General features: G+C 48.5%; 1 long non-coding RNA gene across 1 annotated transcript; it reads right to left on the bottom strand.

The window, feature by feature from the left end:
- Positions 1-6,208: 6,208 nt before the first annotated feature.
- On the bottom strand, positions 6,209-19,014 carry LOC110740558. The gene is made up of 3 exons (XR_002515322.2): positions 17,857-19,014; positions 12,156-12,237; positions 6,209-6,221 (listed from the first exon to the last, which is right to left on the bottom strand). It is a non-coding gene; the product is annotated as an uncharacterized LOC110740558 (long non-coding RNA).
- Between the last annotated feature and the right edge of the window lie 1,680 nt (positions 19,015-20,694).

Raw genomic sequence — 20,694 nt, 5'->3', positions numbered from 1 at the left:
ATTAATTTCACTTTCATTCCTTAAGGGTATTTTCACTGCATACAGAATTCTGGGTTAATAATTTTTTCTTTCTTTCAGCATTTAGTAACTATTGTTGCACTTCTGATAAGAAATCTGCTGTCACTTGAATTGTTCTCATTTAAGTAATTCATTTTTTTTAACTGCTGTTTTCAAGATTTTTTTGTCTTTAGTTTTCAAGTTTGATTATTATGTGTCTGGTCATAAGTTTATTTGAAATTATTCTATTTTTGGTTCACTGAGCTTTTTTAATTTCTAGGCTTATATCTTTTACCAAATTCAGGAAGGTTTTTTGTTTGTTCGTTTGTTTTGTTTGTTTTTTGAGATGGAGTCTCGCTCTGTCACCCAGGCTGGAGTGCAGTGGTGAAGCCTCGGCTCACTGCAACCTCTGCCTCCCGGATTCAAGTGATAACTGATTCTCCTGCCTCAGCCTTCTGAGTAGCTGGGATTACAGGTGCGTGCCACCCTGTCTGGCTAATTTTTGTATTGTCAGTAGAGAGTGGGTTTCACTCTGTTGGCCAGGCTGGTTGCGAACTCCCGACCTCAGGTGATCCGTCGGCCTTGGCCTACCGAAGTGCTGCAATTACAGGTGTGAGTCACTGTGCCCGGCAAAATTCAGGAAGTTTTCAACCAGTATTTTTAAAATTCTTTTTTCTGCACTACATGCTTTCTCTTCTCTTTCTGTAATTTAAATAACACAAATACTAGACTTTTCAGCTTTGAACATGTCCCTGACACTGTTTTTTTTTTTTTCCAGTTCATTTTTCTCTCGTTCTGATTGTATAATTTCTTTTTGTCTATCCTGAAGTTCACTGGCTCTTTCCCTATGATCTCCATTCTATTACTGAGATCATTCAGTGAGGTTCTTTTTTTCAGTTATTGTATTTTTCAGTTCTAGTTTTCACTTGGTTCTTCATTATATCTTCTATTTCTTTGCTGAAACATCTTTCCAATTGTTTCAGTAATGTTTGCCCTTACTTATTGGAGCATTTTTAAAAATAGTAGCCGCTTTAAAGCCTTTGTCAGATAATTCCATTGTCTGTGTCATGTCAGCACTGACGTCTGTTGATTTTCTTTTCCCAGGCAAGTTGAGATTTTCCTGGCCTTTTTTTTTTTTTTTTTTTTTGAGACGGAGTCTCGCTCTGTCGCCCAGGCTGGAGTGCAGTGGCCGGATCTCAGCTCACTGCAAGCTCCGCCTCCCGGGTTTACGCCATTCTCCTGCCTCAGCCTCCCGAGTAGCTGGGACTACAGGCACCCGCCACCTTGCCCGGCTAGTTTTTTTTTTTTTTGTATTTTTTTAGTAGAGACGGGGTTTCACCGTGTTAGCCAGGATGGTCTCGATCTCCTGACCTCGTGATCCGCCCATCTCGGCCTCCCAAAGTGCTGGGATTACAGGCTTGAGCCACCGCGCCTGGCCTTCCTGGCCTTTTGTAAACTAAAGATTATGTTCTTGGCCAAGCACGGTGGCTCATGCCTGTAATCCCAGCACTTTGGGAGGCCGAGGCAGGTGGATCACCTGAGGTCAGGAGTTTGAGACCAGCCTGGACAACATGGTGAAACCCTGTCTCTACTAAAAAATACAAAATTAGCTGGGTGTGGTGGCGCATGCCTATAATCTCAGCTACTTGGGAGACTGAGGCAGGAGAATCGCTTGAACCTAGGAGGCGGAGGTTGCAGTGAGCCGAGATTGCACCACTGCATTCCAGCCTGGGCAACAAGAGCGAAACTCCATCTCACCCCCCAGAAAAGAGAATACGCTCTCATTGTTAGACATGTACTGGATTATGTCTTGTTCTGTTTGGGTTGCTATAACAAAAATACCATAGGCTGGGTGGCTTATAAACAACAGAAAGTTATTTCTCACAGTTTGGAGGTTGTAAGTCCAAGATCAAGGTGCTGGAAGCTTTAGTGTCTGATGCATGCCTGTTTCCTGGTTTGTAGATGGCCTTCTTCTTGCTGTGTCCTGACATAACAGAAATTGTGAGGTAGCTCTCTCTGGGGTGTCTATTTATTTATTTTATTTAGACAGAGTCTTGCTCTGTCGCCCAGGCTGGAGCACAGTGGTACAATCTTGGCTCATTGCAACCTCTGCCTCCCGGGTTCAAGCAATTTTCCTGCCTCAGCCTCCTGAGTAGCTGGGACCACAGGTGCACGCCACCATGCCGAGCTAAGGTTTTGTATTTTTAGTAGATTCGGGGTTACACTCTGTTGGCTAGGCTGGTCTTGAACTCCTGACTTCAGGTAATCCACCCACCTCGGCCTCCCAAAGTGCAGGGATTACAGGCATGAATCACTGTGCCTGGCCAGGGTGTCTTTTATAAGGGCACTAATCCCATTCATGAGGGATCCATCTTCATGATCTAATCACTTCCCAAAGTCTCCACCTCCAGATACCCTCACGTTGTAGATTAGGTTTCAACATATGAATTTTGAGGAGACACAAACAGTCTATAGCAGATTTTATCCCGGACACTTAAAATATTATATCATGGGGTTCTGGGTTCTGTTTAAATCCTATAAGAATGTGGAAATTTTTGTTTAAGTAGGCAATTGACTGGGTTGGTTTCACGCTGCAAGATTTGACCACTCCTCTGTGGGTTATGGTTTCAATGCAGCTGTGTTTTCAAAGCCTTTGTAGAGCTATTCAGCTCTATCCCCTAGGTGCACCACCCAGCGGCCAGTATGGCACTTAGGCATGGTCAGTCCCTTAATTCAGTTCTCAAAGCCTATGGTATGCTGTTTATTTTATTTGCAATGGGGTCTCACTCTGTTGCCCAGGCTGGAGGTCAGTGGTGCAATCTCAGATCACTGCAACCTCTGCCTCCTGGGCTCAAGCGATCCTCCCATCTTTGCCTCCCGAGTAGCTGGAGCTACAGGCACGTGCACCATGCTCAGCTAAGTTTTTTATTTTTTATAGAGACGAGGTTTCACCACGTTGCCCAGGCTGGTCTCGAACTCCTGAGCTCGAGCAATCTGCTTATCTTGGCCTCCCAAAGTGCTGGGATTATAGGTGTGAGCCACCGTGCCCGGCCTGGTTTAGAGTCAGGTCCATACATATACATCTTTGGGGTGAGTCTAGGAGTTCATAAACAACTTTTAATCCTCCTGGTCCTTTCCAGTTTGTTAGGGTTCCCTTTTCCAGTCCTCTGTCCAGAAAGGTATGGCTTTATTTCCTCAATTTCGCCACATACTCCCCATGACTAGATCCATACTGGGAGCCAAGCAGTGGAGGACAGAGAAAAAAAGCCCCATCCTCCTGGAAATAATCTCTTCTGATCAAAGATGAGGTTTCCTTCTTTCAGAAGTTTAGGCTCCCAAACTCCCCCAATGCCAGTGCTATCGCTGTGGCTGCCACCAACACAAAGTTGCCTACAAGATGGTACAAGAAATACTGCGGGAAAAAAAGGAAAAAAGACAAATGGGATATTTCCCTATTAGCTCTGCATGTTAGGAGGCTCCTTCCTCATCCCTCTAGCCAGAGCTAGTGGGCTTCTCTTGAAGCTCTCTCGGTCCACAACGATACATACTTCGGGTTTCAGGCTGCATTAAGTCTGGACTGAAGGAAAAAAAGTGGGAGGGAACTCACTATCAGGTCAGTAACACTTAGAATTCAGTATTCTTCCTCACTGTGCCCATATCATTTGCCATTTCAAGTTCTTAGCAGGATGCCCTTGCAGCTGTCCAGATTTTCTGGTTGCATTCGATGGGAGAGACACAGGGAAGTGTACTGACTCCATCTTCCCTGGCATATTTTATTCTGCAGGATGTCCCCAACCCAGGGATGCATGATGCCTCTAGGCTCTATGCATTTTTGCACTTTTCAGTCCCTTCTTACACACACACACACACACACGAAAAAAAGAAACAATTTCAATACATTTCATATTGCATTGGTATGAAGATAAATATAATCAAGATTGGATTCATTATTATTATGCTTTTTTTTTCTGATTTCAAAATAAATTAAAACCAAAGCAGCCCTGCGCGGTGGCTTACGCCAGCACTTTGGGAGGCCGAGGTGGGCGGATCACTTGAGGTCAGGAGTTTGAAACCAGCCTGGCCAATATGGTGAAACCCCATCTCTACTAAAAATACAAAAATTAGCCAGGCATGGTGGCGGGCGCCTGTAATCCCAGCTACTCGGGAGGCTGAGGTATAAGAATCACTTGAGGCCGGGCGCGGTGGCTCAAGCCTGTAATCCCAGCACTTTGGGAGGCCGAGACGGGCGGATCACGAGGTCAGGAGATCGAGACCATCCTGGCTAACACGGTGAAACCTCGTCTCTATTAAGAAATACAAAAATCCAGCCGGGCGAGGCGGGCATGCCTGCGGTCCAGCTACCGAGGTTGAGGCCGAGAATGGCGAACCCGGGAGGCGGAGCCAGTGAGCCGAGATCCGCCACTGCGCACCCAGCCTGGCGGACAGAGCCGACTCCGTCTCAAAAAAAAAAAAAAAAAAAAAAAAAAAAAAAAAAAGAATCACTTGAACCCCCCGAGGTGGATTGCGAGCTGAGATCGCTACCACTGCACTCCAGCCTTGGTGACAGAGCCAGACTCCATCTCAAAAAAAAAATCCAAAACCAAAACAACTAAAGCATTTTTGTGTGCTCAGGAGTCTCCAGGATGAGTTGCCCCTGCCCCAGCCTTGGGCCCCGTTCCAGCACCTCACTCATCCCGGCCCTGCATTGCTGGTTATAATCCTACAGAAACAATGCCACATTTCCCCAGTGATCGTTTCAGAGGCACAATGATAATGACTTTAAGCATCACACATTCCCGGTTACAAAGCAAGCCATGCCTGTACTCAGGTTCTCCACCGGCGCAGCTTCTGAGTTCCCTTTGCATTGGATAAGTATTTTGTGGAGAGATATTGGAGAGTATACCAATACTCCAGTTGCCTATTTTTGCCTAATTAACTACTCCCAAATTTAGCAACATTACCAAAACCATTTTATTGTGCCTGTGAGCTCTGTGGGCTAGGACTTCAGGCAAGACACAGCAGGTCCAGCTTCTCTCTGCTCCATGATGCCTGGCCCTCCACTGAAGTGATTTCAACTGCCAGAAGTGGCTCCCATGGCTGGTGGATGGGGCGTCCATTTCCCTGATGGCTCCTGGGTGGGGTGGTGGAAGGAAAGGCTCAGCAGGGATTATTTGCTGGAGCCACCATCATGTGGCCTCTCCTTGTGACTTGGGATATGTGCAGCATGGTGGCACGGCTCTGAGAGGGAACCTGTCAAGAGAGAAGAGCTCCAAGAGACAAAGGCCAAAGGTGCAAAGTCTTCTGACCTGGCCTTGGAAGTCACACAGTATCATTTTCGCCATGTTGTATTGGTTATGGCCAAGTCCCTGCCGTCTGCTCAGATTCAAGGAGGGAAACTAGACTCTCCTCCTGATGGGAGCGTGGCAGGAGACCTGTGTGTGGGAGGAGATTTTTTTTTTTTTTTTTAGATGGAGTCTCGCTCTGTTGCCAGGCTGGAATGCAGTGGCGCGATCTCAGCTCACCACAACCTCCGACTCCCTGGTTCAAGCAATTCTCCTGCCTCAGCCTCCTAAGTAGCTGGGATTACAGGCAGGCGCCACTACGACCAGCTAATTTTTGTATTTTTAGTAGAGATGGGGTTTCACCATGTTGGCCAGGATGGTCTCGATCTCCTGACCTTGTGATCAACCTACCTCGGCCTCCCAAAGTGCTGGGATTACAGGGGTGAGCCACTGTGTGTGGCCAGGAGATTTTTTTCCCTTTTTTTTTTTTTTTTTTTTGAAACAGAGTCTCGCGCTTGTCACCCAGGCTGGAATGCAGTGGCTCGATCTTGGCTCACTGCAACCTCCACCTCCTGGGTTCAAGTGATTCTCCTGCCTCAGCCTCCCAAGTAGCTGAGATTATAGGCACCCACCACCACACCCAGCTAATTTTTGTGTTTTTAATAGAGACGGGATTTTACCATGTTGGCCAGACTGGTCTTGAACTTCTAACCCCAAGTGATTCGCCCACCTTGGCCTCCCAAAGTGCTGAGATTATAGGCGTGAGCCACTGCGCCCAGCCGTATTTTGCAATATTCTGTACCTCATCCACTCTGTACCCACCAGCCTGAGCCTCCCTAGGTCTGTAATCCTCCTGCTTGAATCAGCCTATCAGAATGATACTTACCAAGTGGTGGTTTATCTATTTACATCACCCCTCTCCATTCATGGATTGGCACTGTCCTGTAAGGAAAAGCCTTCCCTTAGCTTCAATCAGCGCCGACTCATGGACGCCTATATTATGCAGTAGTTTGTAGTCTCTCTCTCTCTCTCTTTTTTGTGTTTTGAGACAGAGTCTTGCTCTACTGCAACCTCTATCTCGTAGGCTCAGGTGATTTTCGTGCCTCAGTCTCCTGAGTAACTGGGACTACAAGCACATGCCACCACACCTAATTAAAAAAATATATATTTCTTGTAGAGACAGGATCTCCCTATGTTACCCAGGCTGGTCTTGAACTCCTGGCCCAAACGATCCTCCTGTCTTGGCCTCCCAGAGTCCTGGGAGCACAGGTGTGAGCCACTGCACCTGGCCATCTGGTCATTTTTATTTGGATGCTCCAATTGTCCTAGACTTGGTCAATGAGAGCCCCTTCAGGCTGGCTCCCACATCTATATATACTCATGTGTGAAAAGTCCACACTGACATCTCCAATGCCTCAGGGCTCTTTTCAGCCTTCCCTCTTTCCATATTAGTAATTCTCATCTCCAGCAGTGAGAAACCTGGCTCCCATTATCCTCAATATATTTGCTTGATTTTTTATCCACACCAGCTGCCTCCTCGGCTTCCAGCCACGTTGCCATCTCCAAGGAAATGGATGGGGGAGGAAGAGAGGAGACAAACGTGGAGGAAGAGGGTTTTTTTTTTTTTTTTTTTTTTTTTGAGACAGTGTCTCCCTCTCTCACCCAGCCTAAAGTGCAGTGGCGTGATCTCGGCTCACTGCAACCTCCACCTCCTGGGTTCAAGCAATCTCCCTGCCTCAGCCTCCCTAGTAGCTGGGACTACAGGTGGCCACCACCATGCTGGGCTAATTTTTGCATTTTTTAGTAGAGACAGGGTTTTGCCATGTTGGCCAGGCTGGTCTTCAGCTCCTGACCTTAGGTGATCCGCCCTCCTCGGCCTTCCAAAGTGCTGGGATTACAGGTTTGAGGGACCACGCCAGGCGACGAGTGTCTTAAATACTTAGCAACCCAGCCCTCCACTCTGTCCCCATCTATTCTGCCCTGCCTGCTGCTCACCTGGCGTGTCTGTGGCAAGTAGCCCTCAGCCTCTTCCTCAGCTCACTGTCTCCGTCTGGTTTCCGAAAAGGTTTCTTTTCTTTCTACTTTATGATTTTTTTTAACTACAAAAACATTTCATGCTCATTTTTACAAATTCAGTAATGCAAGGCACATAAAGCACAGCATGAACGTGCTCAGCCACCCTTTCCATGCCACCTCCAAGAGCCAGCCAGAGTTCTTCCTTGTGCACCCAAGAATGCCCCCATTGCTTGTGCCTAGGATTTGGAGGCTGCACTGAGCTATGAGTGGGTCACTGCACTCAAGCCTGGGAAACAGAGAGAGATCCTGTCTTTAAAAAAAAAAGCACAAATATCACTTTATTTATTTATTTATTTTGAGACAGGGCCTCGCTTTGTCGTCCAGGCTGAAATGCAGTGGTACGATTTTGGCTCACTGCAACCTTCGCCTCCCAAGTTCAAGTATTTCTCCCACCTCAGCCTCCCCAGCGGCTAGGACTGGGTGGCATACGCCACCACGCCCAGCTAATTTTTGTATTTTTTGGTAGAGACGAGGTTTCACCATGTTGGCCAGGCTGGTCTCAAACTCCTAACCTCAGGTGATCCACCTGCGATTACATAATCACCACCTGGGATTATAGGCATGAGCCTCCGCAGCCGGCCCTCAAATACATGTTCTTTGTTTTGTTTTGAGTCACGGTCTTGTAATCACAGTCTACTGCAGCCTCAGCCTCCTGGGCTCAAGTGATCCTCCTGCCTTGGCCTCCCAAAGTGCTGAGATTATAGGCGATGAGCCACCACACCTGGCCTTATCCATGTGATTTTCAAGGGACATTGTCCAGGAGGCAGCTGGAGATGTGGTCCTCACCCACCAAAGGTCACTGGGGCTGGCAACCCCTGGCTCTTGCTTTACGAGGGTCACTCAGCAGCACAGCTGAAGTATGAAGTATCTCAGCAATGCCTATGTTAGGGCATTGGTGAGTTAGGGAGAAGGGGAAGGAACATGGCAATTTCTAATCATTTGTCATGTTTGTGTCCCTGAGCTTATCACACACAGGTCTCAGATGCTCAACCCTGAAATACAATGTCCTGTAAACTGTATCTTAGTTAAAAAAAAAAAAAAAAAAGAAAAAAGAAAAACAGTGGGGAAAAATATGTGGACCATCTCAGCCAGAGCTCTAGCTTGATGGGATTTACCTTTTCTTCCTGTGACCCTTCTACCTGGCAGCTCTGTGGCCCATTGGTAGGGAGTTGCTGGGGGTCACCCTGCCTTGTTGACAAAGAAAAGACCTGGGGCTCAGAGAGGTGTGACCCTCAAGGTTGGGCCTGTGCAATGCACCTGAGAACTTCAGAGGTTGAGTGTGAGGACTAAACTCTGATTTTTTTTATCTTGCCCAACCTCCTATCTAAGGGGTCTGGGGAGTCAAGCCCTACAAACCACAAATTCTCATCAGAGGGGTTTTATTTAACCCTGTGTATCATGACTTATTTCCAGCCTGACTCTGGCATAGGATTATGAGACAAGGAAGCAAATAAAAATATTTTACCCCAAAACATGTATCTTTGCCATATTTTGAAATGACCCTGCAAAGCTGTTCTTTGAGGTAGAAAATTTGCATCTGTAAAGAATCTTGGTCCGGTGTGGTGGCTTACACCTGTAATCCCAGCACTTTGCAAAGCCAAGGCAAGTGGATCACCTGAGGTCGGGAGTTCCAGACCTGCCTGACCAATGTGGTAAAACCCCATCTCTACTAAAAATACAAAAATTAGTCAGGCATGGTGGCACATGCCTATAATCCCAGCTACTCAGGAGGCTGAGGCAGAAGAATCACTTGAACCCAGGAGGTGGAAGTTGCAGTGAGCTGAGATCACACCACTGCACTCCAGCCTAGGCAACAAGAGCAAAATTCCGTCTCCAAAAAAAAAAAAAAGATCTCTATTAATATACCTAGATCTTTTTCTTCCAGAACCTCCCAATCCTAAAGAGATTAACTAAGTAGGCAGGGCGCGGTGGCTCAAGCCTGTAATCCCAGCACTTTGGGAGGCCGAGACGGGCGGATCACGAGGTCAGGAGATCGAGACCATCTTGGCTGACACGGTGAAACCCTGTCTCTACTAAAAAAAACAAAAAACTAGCCGGGCGAGGTGGCGGGCACCTGTAGTCCCAGCTACTAGGGAGGCTGAGGCAGGAGAATGGTGTGAACCCGGGAGGCGGAGCTTGCAGTGAGCTGAGATCCGGCCACTGCACTCCAGCCTGGGCAGTGAGCAAGCACTGGGCTCAAAAAAAAAAAAAAAAAAAAAAGAGATTAACTAAGAACTAAGATCTGAGGCCAGGCCTGGTGGCTCACACCTGTAATCCTAGCACTTTGGGAGGCTGAGGCACGCGGATCACCTGAGGTCAGGAGTTCGAGAACAGCCTGGCCAACATGGTGAAACCCCGTCTCTATTTAAAATACAAAAAAATTAGCCAGGCATGGTGGTACGCACCTGTAATCCCAGATACTCGGGAGGCTGAGGCAGGAGAATCGCTGAACTGAGAGGGGTAGAGGTTAGTGAGCTGAGCTGAGTTGCACTCCAGCCCAAAAGAGCAAGACTGCCTCAAAAAAAAAAAAGAGAGAGAGAGATTAAGATCTGAATAGGAAACATTTGTCATCTATTGTCTCTAAGGGCAGCCACTATAAGACTTCAAAAGAACTTTGGTCTCCACAATCTTTATCTTAACCCGAACATTCCCTTTTTTTTTTTTTTCTTTTGAGACGGGGTCTCGCTCTGTCACCCAGGCTGGAGTGCAGTGACGCAATCTCAGCTCACTGCAAGCTCCACCTCCCAGGTTCACGCCATTCTCCTGCCTCAGCCTCCTGAGTAGCTGGGACTACAGGTGCCCACCACCATGCCTGGCTAATTTTTTTATTTTTAGTAGAGACAGGGTTTCACCGTGTTAGCCAGGATGGTCTCAATCTCCTGACTTCGTGATCTGTCCGCCTTGGCCTGCCAAAGTGCTGGGATTTCAGGCGTGAACCACCACGCTCGGCCTGAACATTCCCTTTCTATGAATCCCAGGTTTTTAGACAAACTCAACCAATTATCAATCGGAAATTTTTTTAATTCACCTATTGCTCGGAAGTGCCCCCCCCCCCCCAACATCTTTGAGTTGTCCCACCTTTCTGGACCAAACCAATGTATTTCTTAAATGTATTTGATTGATGCCTCATGCCTCTCTAAAATGTATAAAACCAAGCTGCGCTCCAACCACCTTGGGCACATGTTCTCAAAACCTCCTGAGGGCTGTGTCGTGGGCCAAGGTCACTCATATTTGGCTCAGAATAAATCTTTTCAAATATTTTGCAGAGTTCAACTCTTTTCATTGGCAAGTGGAAAGAACAGCCACCATGTCTGCATCTATTCGATGTCAGCATCCCCACCTGCAGATGAGGGGAAGGTCCCTTGCCCAAGGTTGCCGAAGTTGGCAGAGCCGAGCCTTGAGCCAGGTTTTTCCCTTCTGCCCCTCTGCCTGCCCTGCCTTGCACATGGGAGCTTCCTCCCCATCCTGCTTTTGTTGATGCTGACAGATCAACTTAGTGAATTACATCCTTCATTCAATAGACACAACAGAGTCATGTGGACATTTTTTTTTTTTTTTTTGAGGCCGAGTCTCGCTCTGTCACCCAGGCTGGAGTGCAGTGGCCGGATCTCAGCTCACTGCAAGCTCCGCCTCCCGGGTTGCCGCCATTCTCCTGCCTCAGCCTCCCGTGTAGCTGGGACTACAGGCGCCCGCCACCTCGCCCGGCTAGTTTTTTGTATTTTTTTAGTAGAGACGGGGTTTCATTGTGTTAGCCAGGATGGTCTCGATCTCCTGACCTCGTGATCCGCCCGTCTCGGCCTCCCAAAGTGCTGGGATTACAGGCTTGAGCCACCGCGCCCGGCCCATGTGGACATCTACTCTGGGACCCGGCCCTGTGCTAAGGATACCGAAGATGATGAGAATATGGGCCCTGACCTGAAGGGATTATAATCCAATGGTAGACAGGTACATAAAGAAATAAAAAAACAAGGCCAAGGCAGGAGGATCGCCTTGGGTTACCGTCCAAGGGGTTAACCTTGCCCACTGCCTAGACAGAGCCGACTCATCAAGACAGGGGAATTGCAATAGAGAAAGGGTAATTCATGCAGGGCTGGCTGTGCGGGAGACCAGAGTTTTATTATAACTCAAATCAGTCTCCCTGAGCATTCCGGGAGCAGAGTTTTTAAGGATAACTTGGTGGGTGGGGGGAAGCCAGTGAGCCCGGACTGCTGACTGGTCAGAGATGAAATCATAGGGAGCTGAAGCTGTCTTCTTGCACTGAGTCAGTTCCTGGGTAGGGGCCACAAGATCAGATGAGCCAGTTTATTGATCTGGGTGGTACTAGTTGATTCATCAAATACACGGTCTGCAAAATATCTCAAGCACTGATTTTAGGAGCAGTTTAGGGAGGGGTTAGAATCTTGTAACCTCCAGCTGCATGACTCCTAAACCATAATTTCTAATCTGTGGCTAATGTGAGTCCTACAAAGGTAATCTAGTCACCAGGCAAGAAGGAGGTCTGCTTTGGGAAAGGGCTGTTACTGTCTTTACCATCTTTGTTTAAATTATAAACTATAAACTAAGTTTCTCCCAAAGTTAGTTCAGCCGGAATGATCAAGGACAGCTTGGAGGTTAGAAGCAAGATGGAGTTGGTTAAGTTAGATCTATCTCACTATCTCAGTCATAAATTTGTAAAGCGATTTCACCAGGAATTCGAGACCAGCCTGGGCAACATGGCAAAACCCCGTCTCTATTTAAAAAAAAAAAAAAAAAAAAAAAAATTAGCTGGGTGTGATGGTGTGTGCCTGTAGTCTCACCTACCTGGGAGGTTGAGGTGGGAGGATCACCTAAGCCGAGGATCACGAGGCCACAGTAAACCATGGTCGAGCCACCGCACTCCAGCCTGGGTGACAGACAAATTTAAGATTAAGTTTGAGACTCTCTCAAAAAAAGATGAAGAAAGAGAGAAAATGAGAGAGACAGAGAGAGAGAGAGACAGAGAGAAAGAAAGAAAACGGCGTATCTCTATTGTTCAGATGAGAAAAATGAGGCCCCAGGAGGAGGGTGACCCATCCATACCCACGTGGTTTTTTAGGGGCAGGAACAGACCTAGAGACAACTCTGTCCTCTGATCTTAAAAAATAAAAGTCAGGGCCAGGCATGGTGGCTCACGCCTGTAATCCCAGCACTTTGGGAGGCCAAGACAGGAAGGTCACTTGAGATCAGGAGTTCAAGACCAGCCTACATGGTGAAAACCCATCTCTATTAAAAATACAAAAACTAGCCAGGCGAGGTGGTGGGTACCTATAGTCCCAGCTACTTGGGAGGCCAAGGCAGGAGAATCACTTGAACTCAGGAGGCGGAGTTTGCAGTGAGCCAAGATCTCGCCACTGCACTCCAGCCTGGGCGACAGAGCAAGACTCTGTCTCAAGACAAAAAAAAAAAAAAAAAGGTCAGCTGGGTATGGTGGCTCACGCCTGTAATTCCAGCACTTTGGAGTCCAAGGTGAGAGGATTGCTTGAACTCAGGAGTTTGAGGCCAGCCTGAGTAACAAATAAGAACTCATCATTACTTAAAAAGAAAAAGAAGCCACCCACAGCCAACACACTCACCAACTGCTCACCCTCTTGGGTAACCAAGGAAGTACCTATTGAAACTACAACACGATGCTATTTTACATTCATTACATTGACAAAAATTTAAAAGTTGGATGGTCCCAAGTGGTGGTGAGGATGAGAAACAACAGAAATGCTGTGAGCACTGACATTGGGTACAAGCCGACGCACGACCTAGACAAGTGGGAAAGAAGACTCAGGACTCAGTGCAGACTGGCCTTGTGGCTGCACACCTGTGTGGTCCTATGGGGCCTGCACCTGGTTTAATGCAATGCTGCTGTTGCTGTCCAGAAATCCCTGATATTTTATCGGGAAGTTTTGTTTTTTTTGTTTTTTTTTTTTTTTTGGAGACAGACTTGCTCTGTCGCCCAGGCTGGAGTGCAGTGGTGCCATCTCAGCTCACTGCAACCTCTGCCTCCTGGGTTCAAGCAACTCTCCTGCCTTAGCCTCCTGTGTAGCTGGGACTACAGGTGCACATCACCACACCTGGCTAATTTTTTGTATTTTAGTAGAGATGGGGTTTCACCATGTTGCCCAGGCTGGTTTCGAAATCCTGAGCTCAGGCAATCTGCCTTCCTTGGCCTCCCAAAGTGCTAGGATTACAGATGTGAGCCACCGCACCCAGTGAGCTTAAATAAGCCACCGTGCCCAGACCTAAACATTTAAATTTAAAATTGTTAAAATTGGCCCGGTGGCCAGTCGCGGTGGCTCACGCCTGTAATCCCAGCACTCTGGGAGGCCGAGTCGGGCAAATCACGAGGTCAGGAGTTCAAGACCAGCCTGACCAACATAGTGAAACCCTGTCTCTACTAAAAATACAAAAAATTACTGGGGCGTGGTGGCGGGCGCCTTGTCATCCCAGCTACTCAGGAGGCTGAGGCAGGAGAATTGCTTGAACCCAGGAGGTGGAGGTTACAGTGAGCTGAGATCGTGCCACTGCACTCCAGCCTAGGTGACAGAATAAGACTTTGTCTCAAAAAAAATAAATTAAACAAAAATGTTTAGGCCAGGTGCAGTGGTTCTCATGCCTGTAATCCCAACACTTTGGGAGGCTGAGGCAGGTGGATCACTTGAGGCCAGGAGTTCAAGACTAGCCTGGGCAACACAGTGAAACCTCGTCTTGACAAAAAAGTAAAAAAAATTAGCCATGCATAGCCGTATGCACCTGTAGTCCCAGTTACTTGGGCGGTTTAGGTGGGAGGATAGATTGAACCTAGGAGGTCGAGGCTCCAGTGAGCCAATTGGACTCCAACCTGGGCAAGAGAGTGAGATCCCACTTGTAAAACAAACAAACAAAGAAACAAACAAACAAAAGACCAGGTGCAGTGGCTCATGCCTATAATCCCAGCACTTTGGGAGGCTGAGGAAGATGGATCACTTGAGGTCAGGAGTTTGAGACCAGTCTGGCCAACATGGTAAAATGCCATCTCTACTAAAAACACAAAAATTAGTGGGGCATGGTGGCAGGCTCCTGTAATCCCAGCTACTTGGGAGGCTGAGGCAAAAGAGTCTCTTGAATCCAGGAGGCAGAGGTTGCAGTGAACTGAGAACATGCCATTGCACTTCAGCCTGGGAGACAGAGTGAGACTCCATCTTGAAAAAACAAACAATGGTGAAACCCCGTCTCTACTAAAAAATACAAAAAACTAGCCAGGCGTGGTGGCGGGCGCCTGTAGTCCCAGCTACTCGGGAGGCTGAGGCAGGAGAATGGCGTAAACCCGGGAGGCGGAGCTTGCAGTGAGCTGAGATCTGGCCACTGCACTCCAGCCTGGGCGACAGAGTGAGACTCCGTCTCAAAAAAAAAAAAAAAAAAAAAAGAAAAAACAAACAAACAAAAAAAAACAAAAAAAGGAAAAATTAGAATAAAAATGTAAAATTTAATTAATTTAATTTTAATGCGATTAATTTAATTTTAATTTATAAATCGTATAGCCTACTTTGCCTAGCATTTTCACTTTTTGGTGTATACCCTAGAGAAACTCCTGTGCATGGAAACCAGGAGACCTGACAAGAATGTTTATGGCAGCTCTGTTTCTGCAAAGAGCCAGAAACCCACACAGCATGGATGAATTCAAGAAACATATGCTAAGTGACACAAACATGAAGTATAAGAAAGCAGATAGTAAAATGTCGTTTTCAGAAAGTTAAAAGACAAGCAAAACTACAGAGCAGTGTGTAGGGGTATACACACAGTGGTAAATCTATGAGGATGATTCTAACAGTTAGGATACTGGTTACAGAGCGAGTGGTGGGGGAGCCGAGGGCGAAGTCTAAAAGGATCTTATTATGGTCAAAGTTGTATTCATGTCGGCTGGTGGGTCTGTTTCACTGTTAGGCTTTGGAGCTGATCTGTAACATCAGTTCCCAAGGTGTTGATGTCAAAGACTTCGTGTTTTAAAAATGGAAGAAAGCCAGGCGTGGTGGCTCACGCCTGTAATCCCAGCACTTTGGGAGGCCAAGGTGGGCAGATTGCCTGAGCTCAGGAGTTTGAGACCAGCTTAAGCAACATGGTGAAAACCCGTCTCTACTAAAGTACAAAATATTAGCCAGGCATGGTGGTCCACACCTGTAGTCCCAGCTACTCGGGAGGCTGAGGCGAGAGAATCGCTTGAACCTGGGAGGCAGAGGTTGCAGTGAGCTGAGACTGCACCACTGCATTCCAGCCTGGGTGATAGAGCGAGACTCTGTCTCAATTAAAAAAAAAAAAAAAAAAGGAAGAAGATTTTTGTCTTTCATTTACTGAAATAAAACAGCACCTGATGAACTGTTCATACAGGATTGTCAGGGCTGGATATCTGTGTCCTTATAGTCATATATGGTATAAGAAACTTTCACTATTTTCTTCTAAATGTCTGCCTACAAACTTTCCTTAGTGTGAAAATCTTTCACTTACTGAAAGAAAACAGACCATGACAAGCTGTTTGGAAAAGTCTGCTGCATTGTCGGGATCAGGCATTGAGATAGCAGGTGAGGGCTCCGCGGCCTGCCTGTGTCACCGCTGGTCAGCCCGAAGCCCTGTGGAGCAGGGCAATGTTTCCTGGTGGGGGCCAAACCCTCCTGGACATGATGTCAACAGAGGAGAATTATTGTCCAGGGAGGATGCTAAATGCACCAAATTCTAGCCTGTTTTTGTCAATAAAATACGTACATGTGGCTGGGCGCAGTGGCTGATGCCTGTAATCTCAGCACTTTGGGAGGCCGAGGCAGGTGGCTCACAAGGTCAGGAGCTCAAGACCAGCCTGGCCAACATGATGAAACCCCGTCTCTGCTAAAAATACAAAAATTAGCTGTGTGTGGTGGGCGCCTGTAATCCCAGCTACTCGGGAGGCTGAGGCAGGAGAACTGCTTGAACCCAGGAGGCAGATGTTGCAGTGAGCCAAGATCGCGCCACTGCACTCCAGCCTAGGTGACAGAGCAAGACTCAGTCTCAAAAAACAAAACAACAACAACAAAAAAGTACATGTAGTTCTGACTCCAAAATTTATAGCTCTTACACTTAGTGCTTTTTCATCTTCAGTAACTAGTAACTTCTCTGTGTTATTCCTGGACAAAAAAGGGTGCCTTTTATTGCAAGAGGTTTTATTTTTTAACTGCATTTTTTTTTTTTTTTGAGACGGAGTCTTGCTTTGTCCCCCAGGCTGGAGTGCAATGGCACAATCTCAGCTCACTGAGATCTCAGCCTCCTCCTCCTGGGTTCAAGCTATTCTCATGCCTCAGCCTCCTGAGTAGCTGGGACTACAGGCACCCACCACCATGCCTGGTTAATTTTTGTATTTTTAGTAGAGACAGGTTTCAGCATGTTGGCCAGGCTGGTCTTGAACTCCTGACCTCAAATGATCTGCCTACCTCAGCCTTCCAAAGTGCTGGGATTACAGGTGTAAGTCATCGTGCCTGGCCTTAAACTGCATTTTAAAACATCTCAATTATTCTGTTCCATGCTTGAAACTAAATCTTGTTTTTCTTTTTCTCTGTTTTCCAAGTTTTGTCATGTTGTTACTTTTATAATTTAAGAAATACAGAATACATTTTAATCACTCTTTATATCCTTTAAAGTTTCTATATCCATTTAACATTTAACCTGGAAATACGCATGTAATGGTAATTGTTTAGATAATAGTTTGAAGGAATGCCACATTGTGCTGGAGTGCATGTGGCTTTCATAAAAGTGAGTGTGGACCCATCCAAAAGCTGACAATGGATGGGTACAGTGGCTCACGCCCATAATTCCAGCACTGTGGGATGCTGAGGCGGGAGGATCACTTGAGGTCAGGAATTCGAGACTAGTCTGGCCAACATGGTGAAACCCCATCTCTACTAAAAATACAAAAATTAGCTGGGCATGGTGGCATGTGCCTATAATCCCAGCTACTCTGGTGGCTGAGGCAGAAGAATCACTTGAACCCGGGAGGCAGAGGTTGCAGTGAACCGAGATGGCACTACTGCACTCCAGCCTGGGCTACAGAGTGAGACTCTGTTTCAAATCATCATCATAATAAAAAAGAACCTGACTAGGCCAGTCTGGGCAACATAGCAAGACCTCATCTCTGAAGAAAAAAGAGAAAGAAAAACTTAGCTGGGCGTGGTGGTGCACACCTATTGTCCCAGCTGTTTGGGAGGCTGAGGTGGGAGGATCACCTGAGCCCAGGACGTTGAAGGTACAGGGCGCCGTGTTCACACCACTTGCATTCCAGCCTGGTGACAGAGACCCTATCTCTTAAAAAAAAATAAAAAAATCTGAGTAGAAGTGAGCTGGCATTCCTTTTGTAGATAAGGTCTGGGAAGAGGGAGGAAGTGGATCCCAGAGGCGGGCCTTTTGAGCCTCCTGGGGCTGGGCAGTGACTGAGGAAGAGGTCCCCTGACTATGGCCAGAGTGACTGCCTAGGACAGTGGTCCAAGGAGAGGCCTACCTGTGATGGGGCTCTGGTGCCACCATGGCCCCCTGCGCTGCTCCTGGAGCTAACACACCTGGCCAGGACCCTCTATGGGGGTAGGACAAATCCTCAGGACTGGCTCTTAAGGGCTTGTGCCCACTGCTTGGCTGTGGGAGGTCCAGATGTCCAGAACGCCGAAGTCCAAGTCCCAGGAAGCAGATTCAAGACAGTTTTGCATATGGAGCACACCAGCTGAGGTCCTGTCCTCAACTGGTTCAGAGCCTGGCTCCACCCAAGACCAGCCAGGTGAGAACAGAAGGGATCTGCAGGACCAGAAGGCAGCTGGGATCCTGGGACCTTCTGAGGGAACTCTGGGGCAGGCCGGGCATCAGCCCTCCCAGCCAGGATTCTTGCCTGTTTCCCCGGCTCAGCCTCACATCACCTCTTGCCTGGGAGACCTTGGTTTTGGGCTCCCTTCCACCAGCTGAAGCCCCAACTTGGTGGGTTTGAGGCCCAGTCCCAACGTCCCGGCTCCCCACCCCTTCCCCCAGGCAGACTCCGTGGCCTTAGCTGTCTGTGCTGGACTTAGCTCCAGGTTTTTCCCCCTCCTGACTGAGGGGTTGGCTCACACCCCTTTCACCTCCAGCCCCACCCCCACCTGCCACACTGTGGCCTGCTCCCATGGGTGAAGGGTGAACCCCCTGTAGGTGCCAGGCAGCTCCAGCCCCTCTGCCTGCCTGTGCACCCTCCGTCCCTTGGGCCTCCCTCACCTCCACCCAGCGGTCCTGAGAGAGGGTGCTCTCTGGGATCCAAGCTCTGTGAAAGTGAGGGGCAGAGGGAGAGCACCCAGCCACCATCTGGCTGTGAAGACGAGTTTCAGACACATAAGCCGGTTCACTAGGGAACAGTCAAGACAGGAGGTATTTAGGAAGGAGATCCTGCTGGGAGTTTCAGAGGAACAGGGGTGGGGAGAGGAGGACATGGATGATTGAATAGGTGCGGTGGGAGGCCCAGGGCCTGGTCCCAGCTCTTGCATCTGGGGCTAGTTCCCCTGCTTCCCTAAAGATGCCCTCTCTGTGACACAATGGACACATAAAGCTTTCTTTTGGCCTGGCGTGGTGGTTCACGCCTATAATCCCAGCACTTTGGGAGGCCGAGGCAGGTGGATCACAAGGTCAAGAAATCAAGACCATCCTGGCCAACATGGTGAAACCCCATCTCTATACAAAAATTAGCTGGGCGTGGTGGTACAAACCCGTAGTCCCAGCGACTCAGGAGGCTGAAGCAGGGAAATTGCTTGAACCTGGGAGGCGGAGGTTGTAGTGAGCCAAGATCGCGCCACTGCACTCCAGGCTGGCAACAGAGCGAGACTCCTCTCAAAAAAAAAAAAAAAAAAAAGCTGCCTTTCTGGCGCTGGTCCTGGAGAGTTGGAGGCTGCAGCCCTGGACAGCAGGCACTGCGGGGAGCAGGGGGAGGGGACTGACAGCTCTCCCAGGTGGCTTGGGAAGCACTAGGAGAAAATGCACAGATAAGGCTACAGACAGGAGAGAGGAGGCCTCTGCAGGCAAAGCGGGAGTGGGGAAGGCACTGGGTTCAGGCAGCTCTGGGCCAGCCGCTCCCACGTGCCCACAAGCACGAGGGCCTCCCCCACATTTTAGGGAGAAGTTCAGGGCAGCACTTTGGGCTGTGGCTGGGCAGTGTCTGTGGGGAGGCATTTTTGATGTTTTCTGTGTGCCCTTGAAGCCTGAGCTCAGCCAGGAGCACAAGGGCGAGTCTCCCGGCCCCTGCTGCCTTGCTTTCTCTTGATTGAGAAAGGAACCAAAGATCAAAAGGCAGTGAGGAACTGGGGACTCTGAGAAGGGTGACTTTCCAAACCTTGGACCCCTTAGCAGCTTCGCGGCCTGGGGCACTTGACCCCTGTGTGATAAGCCGAATCCTCTGTCTTAGGTGGTGACATGGTGGCTGGCTCGAGGGCTGCTTCGTCATCCCTTGTCCCAGCACCTGCAGCAGCGTGGCAAACACTTGGCCAACACGCGCTGAAGGACTGGACGACAGAGTCCCACGACTGGCTGTTTCAATACTGACCCACTGAGGGCACTGAGAAGGCTCTGAAGTCGTCTCCAAGAGCAGTTCCACATGTGCTAGGAGCTGCAGTCACATGGGACTGGGCCCGGGCGTGCCATCCTGTGGGTTCAGGGAGAACCAGTGCTGCAGTCTGCTAAGCGACCAGCAGCAGTGCTCGGGCCAAGGCCCTGCACTCTGCTGCCGGCCGCCCTTGGGTGGGTGAGGCCACAGAGGTCTGGACTGGAGGTTATGGTTGGGGGCCACAGGTCTAGAGCAAAGGGAGGCAGGTGGGCAGGCCTTGTTGGGGGCTCCCTAAACTCCATCTGATGTGGTGGTCCTGAGGTGGGTTCCCGGTATCTGTCCAAGCAGCCATCAGGGGCCAGTCCCTTTCACCAGGAACAGTGAGGCTTGCCCACCACTGAAGCACTGCCCCCCACCTCCTCAGGCTCACTCCTCCACCTAGTGCAGCCACCAAGGCCATTCCTGTTCTCTACCAGGACCTCAGGGCTTAGCACTGCCCACCCCAACTGCTGGTGGCTCTCTCCAGGTCTTTTGTTAAGGCATTTTTATTTTATTTTTTTCCTTAAAATTCCCATGACAGATTACATAAAAGCATTTTTAAAGCATGTTTACTGTACTAAAAAAATAAGGATTTAGGCCGGGCGCGGTGGCTCAAGCCTGTAATCCCAGCACTTTGGGAGGCCGAGACGGGCGGATCACGAGGTCAGGAGATCGAGACCATCCTGGCTAACATGGTGAAACCCCGTCTCTACTAAAAAAAAAATACAAAAATCTAGCTGGGCGAGGTGG

Source organism: Papio anubis, chromosome 16, assembly GCF_008728515.1.
Source record: "Papio anubis isolate 15944 chromosome 16, Panubis1.0, whole genome shotgun sequence".
NCBI classification, from domain to species: domain Eukaryota; kingdom Metazoa; phylum Chordata; class Mammalia; order Primates; family Cercopithecidae; genus Papio; species Papio anubis.
The sequence above is the reverse complement of the archived record's forward strand: the minus strand, read 5'-3'. Positions and strand labels throughout refer to the sequence as shown.